Raw genomic sequence first — 10,110 nt, forward strand, 5'->3', positions numbered from 1 at the left:
TCAAGTAGTAATTCTGGACCAGTGATTTGGCTATCACCCACTTCTGCCCTGCAAAGAGGTGATCGACACTTCCGTCCGTACAACGCTTCAAACGCGGCTGCTTTAATGCTTGCGTGGTAGCTGTTATTATACGAAAACTCTACCAAGGGCAAGTGAGGTTCCCAACTTTTTCCGAAATCCAACACGCATGCACGCAACATGTATTCCAAAGTCTGAATGGTGTGTTCACTTTGTCCGTCCGTTTGAGGATGGTATGCTGTACTCATATCAAGGCGGGTGCCTAGGGCACTCTGTAGTGACTTCCAAAAGTGCAAAGTGAAACGGGAATCTCGATCAGATATGATTGAGACAGGCACTCTGTGTCTAGACACTACTTCTTTCATATAGATGCGAGTCAGTCTTTCCATTTTGCCCGATTCCTTGATCGCTAAGAAATGCGTAGACTTAGTCGATCGGTCAACGATCACCCAGATGGTATCGCATTCCGTCGGTGTTTTGGGTAATCCTGTGATATAATCCATGGAAATGTGTTCCCATTTCCACGTTGGAAGTTCCGGTTGTTGTAGCAGACCAGATGGTTTATGATATTCCACTTTGACTCTTGCACAAGTCAAGCATTTGCTCACGTAGGTGGAAATATCCGCTTTCATGTTTGGCCACAAGTAAAGTGCCTTTAGGTCATGGTACATTTTATCTGAGCTAGGGTGAATGGAATATCGGGACTTGTGTGCTTCGTCCATCACCAGATTCCTCAAGTCTCCGTATCGAGGGACCCAAATCCGGTTTTCAAAATATCGGACCCCATCCGATTTGGTTTCAAGCTACTTACTAATGCCCCGCATGAGTTCTGACGGGAGGTTATCGTCTTTCAACGCTTCGAGTTGAGCATCACGAATCTGATCAGGTAAGTTGGCGTGAATCGTGAGTTGTAATGCTCGCACCCGTCTAGGCTTATCGGTTTCCTTTATGCTGAGAGTATCGGCCACTACATTGGCCTTGCTCGGGTGGTACTTGATGGCACAATCATAATCCTTAAGTAGCTCGACCCAACGACGTTGTCGCATGTTCAACTCCTTCTGATCGTAGATATGATGGAGGCTCTTGTGGTTGGTGTAAATGGTAAACTTGGTATCGTACAAGTAATGCCTCCATCTCTTAAGAGCAAACACCACGGCTCCGAGTTCCAAGTCATGGGTCGTATAGTTCTTCTCATAGATCCGTAGTTGTCGAGAGGCATAGGCTATAACCTTCTCGAGTTGCATTAACACGCAACCGAGACCCTGTATCGATGCATCACAGTGCACTTCAAAGTTTTATGTTCCCTCTGGGAGGGCTAAGATAGGGGCGCTACAAAGTTTGGTTTTCAATAGTTGGAAGGCAGATTCCTGCGCGTCACCCCAATTGTACTTAGTAATCTTGTGTGTCAAAGCGGTGAGGGGTTGAGCAATCTTTGAAAATCCCTCGATGAAACGTCGGTAGTAGCCAGCCAATCCTAGGAATTGTCGCACCTCAGTCGGAGTCTTAGGTGCTTCCAGTTTTTGATGGCCTCTACCTTGCCTGGATCGACATGAATACCACTCTCGTTGATCACATGTCCTAAGAAGTGAACCTCGCGAAGCCAAAATTCGCATTTCGAAATCTTTGCGTATAGTTGTTCCTTCTTTAGCAATTCCAGGATTAACCTCAGGTGTTCTTCATGGTCGGTCTTATTCTTGGAGTAGACGAGGATATCGTCAATGGAAACGATAACAAACTTGTCGAGGTACGCCTTGCATACTCTGTTCATGAGATCCATAAATACGGCTGGTGCGTTTGTTAAGCCAAAAGGCATAACCGAAAACTCGTAGTGACCGTACCGAGTTCTGAATGCCGTCTTTGAAATGTCTTCTTCGCGCACTCTTAATTGATGGTAACCAGATCTCAGATCGATCTTCGAGTAGTAACTCGATCCTTGAAGCTGGTCGAAAAGATCATCAATTCGGGGTAGGGGATAACGGTTCTTGACCGTAACCTTGTTCAGCTCCCGGTAATCGATGCACATGCGGAAAGTCCCATCTTTTTTTCGAACAAATAAGACAGGGGCTCCCCATGGTGATGAGCTAGGTCGGATGAAACCTTTATCCAACAAGTCTTGTAGTTGAGTGGACAACTCCTGAAGCTCCGCCGGTGCGAGCCGATACGGGGCTCGTGCTATGGGTGCTGCAACTGGGGCTAATTCGATTTGGAACTCGACTTGTCGAATAGGTGGGAGTCCAGGCAAATCCTCCGGGAAGACTTCCGAAAAATCTCGCACAATCGGTATGTCTTCGATTCGCTTCTCCTCCGCCGTTTTCTCGACAATATGAGCTAAAATAGCCGGATGGCCATTTCGTAAATATTTCTGCGCCTTCATGAGGGTGATGACGCTTGTAGTCATGCCGCTCTTCTCGCCCTGTATCGAGATGATTTCACTGGAAGAGATAGTGATATGGACTACCTTGACGTGACATATAATCTCAGCACTATTCTCGGATAGCTAGTCCATACAGACAACGACATCGAAACTACCAAGCGTAAAGGGTATTAGGTCGATATCGAAAGTATGACCCGACTGTTTCAACTTACATCCTGCTAGTACATGAGTTGTTTCTATAGACTTACCATCGGCTAATTCAACAGGAAACTTAGCATCTAACGGGGTTGGAGTTAAGTCTAAGAATCTACTAAAGGCTTTCGATACGAAACTCCTATCAGCTCCAGTGTCAAACAAAACAGAAGCATAACAGTCGTTCACAGGGAACTTACCGGTAACCACATTCGGATCGCTGCGGGCCTGGCCCGACCCAATGACGAAAGCTCTACCTTTACCACTGCTCCCGCCACTGTTATTGCCTCCATTGTTCTCATTCTGCTTCAGTTTGGGACAATCCTTCCTGAAGTGACCCTCTTGACCACACTCAAAGCACCCTTTCGTCGCTGTAGGCTGTTTAGGAGCACCCTTAGCCGCTAGGTCTCCCCTACAGTTCTTGGCCTGATGACCCAATTTACCGCATCGCAAACACTTGATACGGTCGCATGGGCCAGCATGATGATAGTTGCACTTGTTGCACTTCGGGTACTTTCCAGCGTAGCCACTCGAACCCTGTCCGCCACCGTTGTTGTTGTTGGAACCCTAATTATTGAAGTTCCGAGTGAGTTCGGGTCTACGGTGGTGTTGTTGCTGTGGGAGGTTCGATGATGAGGACCTAGGGTTGTCAAATTTCCACTTTCGGTTCCCAGAGTTGTTGTTGTTGTTGTCATTGCTTGAGTTGTCACGGGTTTTAGAGGTGGAACCTCTAGGTGGTAGCGCACCTTGTGCCACTGCTTGATCCGTCAACTTGTGGGCTATTCGGATCACTTGCTGAATAGTGGTTGGTTTAGAAGACGTCACCATACCCTGAATCTGGGGTACCAAACTATCTATATACATCTCGATTCTCTTACTTGGCGGATCAACCATCCATGGGCACATCACTGCTAGCTCATGGGAACGGGTGGTGTAGGCTTCAATCTCGGAACCCACCATTTTTAACGCCCAAAATTCCGATTCCAGCTTCGAGATTTCCTATCTAGGACAATACTCTTCTCGCATTATGTTCTTGAATTCCTCCCAATTCATAGCATTCGCCAACTCCAATCCGAGTATTTGCACATTAGAGTTCCAACAGGTGAGGGCGGAATCTTGCAGTGTTCCAGCAGCAAACTTGACCCTGCTGGCTGGTGGACAGTTACACATCTCGAAAGCTGACTCTGCCTTCTCGGCCCAACACAGGAAACCTATGGCTCCCTTAGTACCCTTAAATGAATTGGGTTTACAGTCCAAGTAATTCTTGAAAGTACAGACTGCTGGACCTCTCAGGATCCTCCTCCGGTTCTTCTACGGGTTCTTCCTCGGGATCTTCTTCAGGATCCTCATCCTGTCCTGCTGCGTTCCGGGAAATTCGCGCCTCTAGTGTCTCGCAACGGGCTAGAGCAACTGCTGCATGGCCTCTTGCGTCTCTAAACGTCTTCCTGTAAGTTTATCATCTCTGATTGCATCTTCGTCACTAGTTTCATTAACTGAACATGAGCATCCTGAACTTCCTTCATGGCTTCAGCCAGGTAGGAAATTCTCTTCCTAGCCTCAGCTCCATCCCCTATCAATCCAGTAACATTCGCTCTCGTCGAGTGCATAATCTCAACTTAACGCTCTAAACAGGAGGCGAGATCTGCAAAAGCGCGTTCCATCGGTAGGGTTAGGGGTGGTGGTGTGTTGAAGGACATAGAACAGCCCGGGAGAGGTAGTGGTGGAACTTGCTTACGGTAGACAAGCCGCTCGATCAGACTTAGGCACCAACTCCAGTTACCGTTGTCTTCGTACATGTCTCCAGATAGGCGATACCTCTTCGGTGCAGGGGCTGCTAGTGCCGGGACTACTCGGGGTGGCGATGAGTTAGGTATCTGCGGTTCCTTTTCAGGGGCATGAGACATCGGGTCGGATGATGATGATTATGGCGTCGACATCCCTACAGGATAAGTCGTGTATGCGCGCGTATGAGTGAATGAGGTAAAGAGATAAAGAAAAACGAAGGACTAAATATAATATATATATATACAGTGCGTATAATTATAACTAATGGGTCGTTGCGGTTATAGTCTAGTATGCATGCAATTCTAGTTCGCTATAACCAATGGCTCTGATACCAATCTGTCACACCCTCAAAATCCGCTAACGGAGTTTTACCGTCAGAGAGTGTAACTAACAGGATCGGAATCATTAGTTATAATCAAACACCATGTTTAAAGTTTTCAAACCAACACGACATTAAGTCTTGCATAAAATGCGGAAGCGTAAATTGTGAACCAAAAAAGGTTCGCCCCACACAGGACGACTTAAAAACCCAAGTTATTAAGATAAAAATTAAAAGAAGTTTTCAAGCGATGGTGTTTAGCGAATGCATGTATTACTAAGTGTTCGACACCGAAGCTGATTGTTTATCAATTGACTTGCCACCATGTCAACCACGACCATGGTAATGTGTTAGCCAATATTACACCCACTCGACCTACAGTCGAGTTTAGATTTGGGTGGGGTTTGTCAAACCCAGTAGTACTACTCAACAGTGACTCGCTATTATCCGAATATTAATTAACCGGTTCGATGTTATGAAGGCCTTTAGTTGGTTTGTTTGTCACTTAGCCTTACAAGTGATATATAAAAACTAACAAAATCTACAGCGTTGGAGTATGTTATCTCCCCCAAATTAAAAAGAGTAAAACGGGGACGTGAAACTCACTGTTTGCGAAGATAACCAAAAAGGTCAGAGAAAGGTGTGCGTCATAGAAAATCCTCACTAGTGTTCTAAAAACAAAAACGATAAACACATTGGTGATAAGTTACACATGTTAACAAGTACTTAAGTGTCAAGTATTAACATCGTTCACTACTAGGAAATATCCCCCACAAGGGCAATTTAGTCAAAACATAGCAAACATCGATCAGTTATGCACTTTTCATGATAATTCAAGTAATTCAGCAGCTAAATTGTCCAGACAGATTTTCACTCGACAAGATTACTCTATTTAATAAATCCTAACATGTAAAATAAATCACCAAAAATCATCACAGAAGCACACTTGAGTTAGGTTTCTAAAGATATTTTTATTATATTTTTATCATATACGGTTTTATCACAATGATCAAAACATCACAGTAAACACACAGCAATCATTATCATGCCCAACAGAATGTTATTTGTTATTCCTGTTAAATGACAAATCCAATCAATGCAAGACCATATGGGTTAGATTCCTAACTCAATATATTAACTTCCAGAAGTGGAACCAACCCATTTGGTCTTGTCTTTTATGAGATATCATAGTCGCAAAACAGCCTAACATCAGGTCTCCCGAATCAGCCTTGCACAACAGTTTTGTAAAATAATAAAAACTAACTTTTATACGTCCAAAAATTACAAACTCAGACTTTTCAGAAACTAGACTCGACCTAGTGAATAATAGAATCAACAATCACATCAGAACATGTAATTAACATCGAGTTACATTCATCTAAACACGAATTCAATAATCTGTCTAGCATCAGTTTTCATCAAAACTCAACAAACTATCAATCTATGAACAATTAACCATGCAAGTAACCCTCTAGATTCATAATCTATCAACAATCAATGATTTAACATCTAGGGTTTATGTTTATTAAGCTAAATCATGCAATTAAATCAATAAATAGACTAGAGAGAGTGTAAACTACCTAGCTAGCACCTTGATTCCTTCAAAGAAACTTGAAAAACACTTGTATGTGTGTGTGTGTGTTCTCACGGTCGCCAAAGGGGAGAGAGGGGAGGCCGATCGGTGTAGGGGAGGGGGTAGGGGATTAGGGTTTTGTTAATATTTAATTAAAATATTAACTTGTAACACTTAGCCCCCCTTAACTTCTAGTAAATCAATTCCTAGTATAAACAATAGACCCTTGTCTCTTGAATTTAGTGTTCGGAATCTTCACTTTTGAGCTGCTATGGTTTTGCTGATAAAAACCGGACTTCCCGACCTCTGATTGAAGATCTAATAGGTGGGAATCTTCATTTATATATTGTGAACACTTATTTAAATTTGAGACCGGTCCGACGGTTAGATCTCCGGGAATCTTTGTGTCTTTGTGGGTGGTTTTCTTAAAAAGGGGAATTGAAGAAGTGTGTGTTTTTTATGGTGTAGGCTATGGTGTAGAGATGTACGAAAATGGAAAGGATTAGGGTTTTAAGGGGTATTTATACTGCGTTAACCCATGGACCTTAAGCCCATCTTTCCTTTTTTGTCCATAATTAATTACATCTAATTAGCCTACTTATCCTTCCATCTTTATTATTTTACTATTTTTCTATTAACTCAAGTAAACTTTTCCATCTTAAACAAATAAGATATTAATTATTTATTCTTAGAAATTCCGGGATGTTACAAGTCTATCCACCTTATAAGAGGTTTCGTCCTCGAAATCTGCTTAATCCTTGTAAAAGGAATACTTCATGTATTCACATCCTTTCTTGAGCCGGCTTAGCTTCCTAACTTACCGGTTTATCCTTTGTCTCACAATCATCTAGTGATGTTCATTATTTTTAGTTGTCCTTGGTAGCTTGTCCATGAAGTCCATCAGCTAACCCGTTTACTATCAAGTTCATTACTTTATGATTTTCCAAAAAGGCAAATTAGAATTTCTCTATTTTTTTAAGTTTTTTCTTCGTTAGGTAGGTAGGTATGTAGCAAATGAATAGGTAAAAGGTACATGTGTTTTTCATGTTTTTTAAGTTGTTTCCTCGGTAGTTGGCAAATTAATAGGTGAAACATCATATATCTCCATCATCAACATCACGTGTTTTTCTTGTTTTTTTATGTCCTTGGTAGGCAACAGATATTTTAAGTCCTCGGTTAGGCACATGTGTGAAATTTCCTTATCACTTACATAAAGTTTTGTGGCTCACAAAAACCCTTTCAAACATATCAACGATGATTCAAATCTCAAAAACGTCAAATAACACCAGGCGAAATACAAAGCCACAAACCTTGTATTATGTGGTCCGTCCTTGGCTGGTGAAGTGTGTGAGATTCTTTATTCTCAAAATATCATGTCTCCGTCAGTATCATCACATCTATCTATCTATCTATAATATTAATATATATAAACGAAATCATAAAAATCCTACTCGTTTTACCAGAAACGAACCAACTAACCCGTTTACTATCAAGTTCATTACTTTATCAATAATCATGACATGATCTATCATCCTACCAATTTTCATGTAAATCCGTTCATGAAAAGCAAGCTTTTTTTTAACAAAAACATACCTTTGAGGTTTGTGTCTGAAATCACTCGAGAGGCTCAAAACCATATCAAACGATCTCCATAATTAATTATATCTAATTAGCCTACTTATCCTTCCATCTTTATTATTTTACTATTTTTCTATTAACTTAAGTAAACTTTTCCATCTTAAATAAATAATATATTAATTATTTATTCTTAGAAATTTCGGGATGTTACAAGTCTATCCACCTTATAAGAGGTTTCGTCCTCGAAATCTGCTTAGTCCTTGTAAAAGGAACACTTCATGTATTCACATCATTGCTTGAACCAGCTTAGCTTCCTAACTTACCGGTTTATCCTTTGTCTCACAATCATCGAGTGATGTTCATTAGTTTTAGTTGTCCTTGGTAGCTTGTCCATGAAGTCCTCGATGATACGTTTCCTTATCCAGACTTTGAAAGTGCATATCACTCCCACAAGCATGCTCCTTTTTTGTCCTTTAAATAGAAACATTGCACTTATGATCATTACGCTTAGCACTGAATGACCATTCCGTCCAGTTACAACCTTTAGCAAATACACTGCTTTGCAATACGTTCAAAACATATTAATTCTTGAAAAGGAAACCTTTCCAATTTCTCCTTGAGGATTACTTCTTAAAATCCCTTTGTCTATTCCTTGAGGTAGAACAATCCCTGCAATTCTTGAGCACATCCATTGCGTAACTTGTCGGAAAACTCATTAAGTCACCATTTAAACCTTCTTTCATTCTCAGCTCTGCATCAATACGTAGGGTTCATGAGTTATAACTGTGTAAGGTAGCTTGATCCTAAAGTCTGTGCTGGTACATCTTTCTTCCCTTGACTATTCAAATCTTGTTTTGTCCTCTGAATATTGTTGTCTATTGCTGCATATCAGGTTGCCCGATATATCATAACTACTTATCCTGATCAACTTTTCTTCAAGGCATGCTTTGACCTTCATATGGACATTTATAATACCATTATGTCTGTATCGTTCTAGAGGACTTCCCGTCCGTGATCACATGATTATCAGTTATACACTAATCATTCGTGCCAAGACTCAATTCAAGTAGACATAAGTCTAAACCATATCTACGCTTTCCTTGCATGTCTTTCCATCTTTTGTCCTTGGTTTCTAGCATCCTCTTGCGGTGTGACTTTCGGCTCCACATTCACAACACTTGCGGTTGTTCTTATCCGTGTAGGCAAAGTATCATGTCTATCCACAACTGTCACATACCATGGGCTCCTCTTCGTTTGACTTTTGCTTAAGAGTTTCACTTCATTAGTATACGCCTTCATCGTAACCGACATCTTTCCTTTTGATGCCTCGTTGTAAACCGATTATCTAGACTTATGACTTTCATCTAGGATTTGGCCTCGAAGATATCCATGACGAGAAATCTTCAGGCGACCAAATCTGATTTCCACATCATAATTATTATCTTTCAATTCTCGATGTAACTAGAGAATTCATTTCTTTTTCATCTTGCTCTCATCCTTTATAACTTTTAACCGTGCCTCGTGGATCTCGCTCATGCAATCTGAAGTACTAACTAATTTATATGACTTAATTGTCGCGATAATTTCTTCACTTTCACGGCCGTCAACGACCACATTAGCCTCACCAGGATAGTACTTGATTTCAAAATCACAATTCTTTTATCAGCCTTACCCATCTTCTTGTCTTATATTTCGTTCTTTTTGCTTGAAGAGATATCCAAACTCTTATAACCTGTATCAATGGTACACCTTGAAAACCTAGTATACAGTTACTCTTTCTTCAACATCTCCAACACTTCTTTCGAGTGTTCATCATGGCCGGACTTATTTCTTGAATATATCAAGATTATCATCAATAAGGGCAATGACAGATTTGTCCAACATCTGATGACGTACCCTTATTCATCATAACCATAAATGTTTCCGGAGCATCCTTCAATACCGACGATATCAAGAGAACTCTTAGTGTTCATATCGTGTCTGAAACTTTGCCTTAGGGATGTCTGCATATTTTACTTTCAATTGATGATAGCCTGCTCTGAGATCTATTTGTGATGACCAACTAGCATCTTGCATTTGATCCAACAAATCATCAATTTTGGCAACGAATATCTATTCTTCACCGTAAACTTGTTCAACTCGCAGTAATCTATACACATTCTCATATTCCCATACTTCTCCTTCGCGAAAATCACCGATACACCCTGCCGGGAAATACTCAGCATAAAAACACTTTCGTCGAGGAGATCTTGAGTTGGGACATCAATTCTT

The sequence above is a fragment of the Bidens hawaiensis genome, unplaced genomic scaffold (genome assembly GCF_021521415.1).
Source record: "Bidens hawaiensis isolate Kalapana, Puna unplaced genomic scaffold, B.hawaiensis_p1.1 tig00001721_1, whole genome shotgun sequence".
In the NCBI taxonomy this organism is placed as follows: domain Eukaryota; kingdom Viridiplantae; phylum Streptophyta; class Magnoliopsida; order Asterales; family Asteraceae; genus Bidens; species Bidens hawaiensis.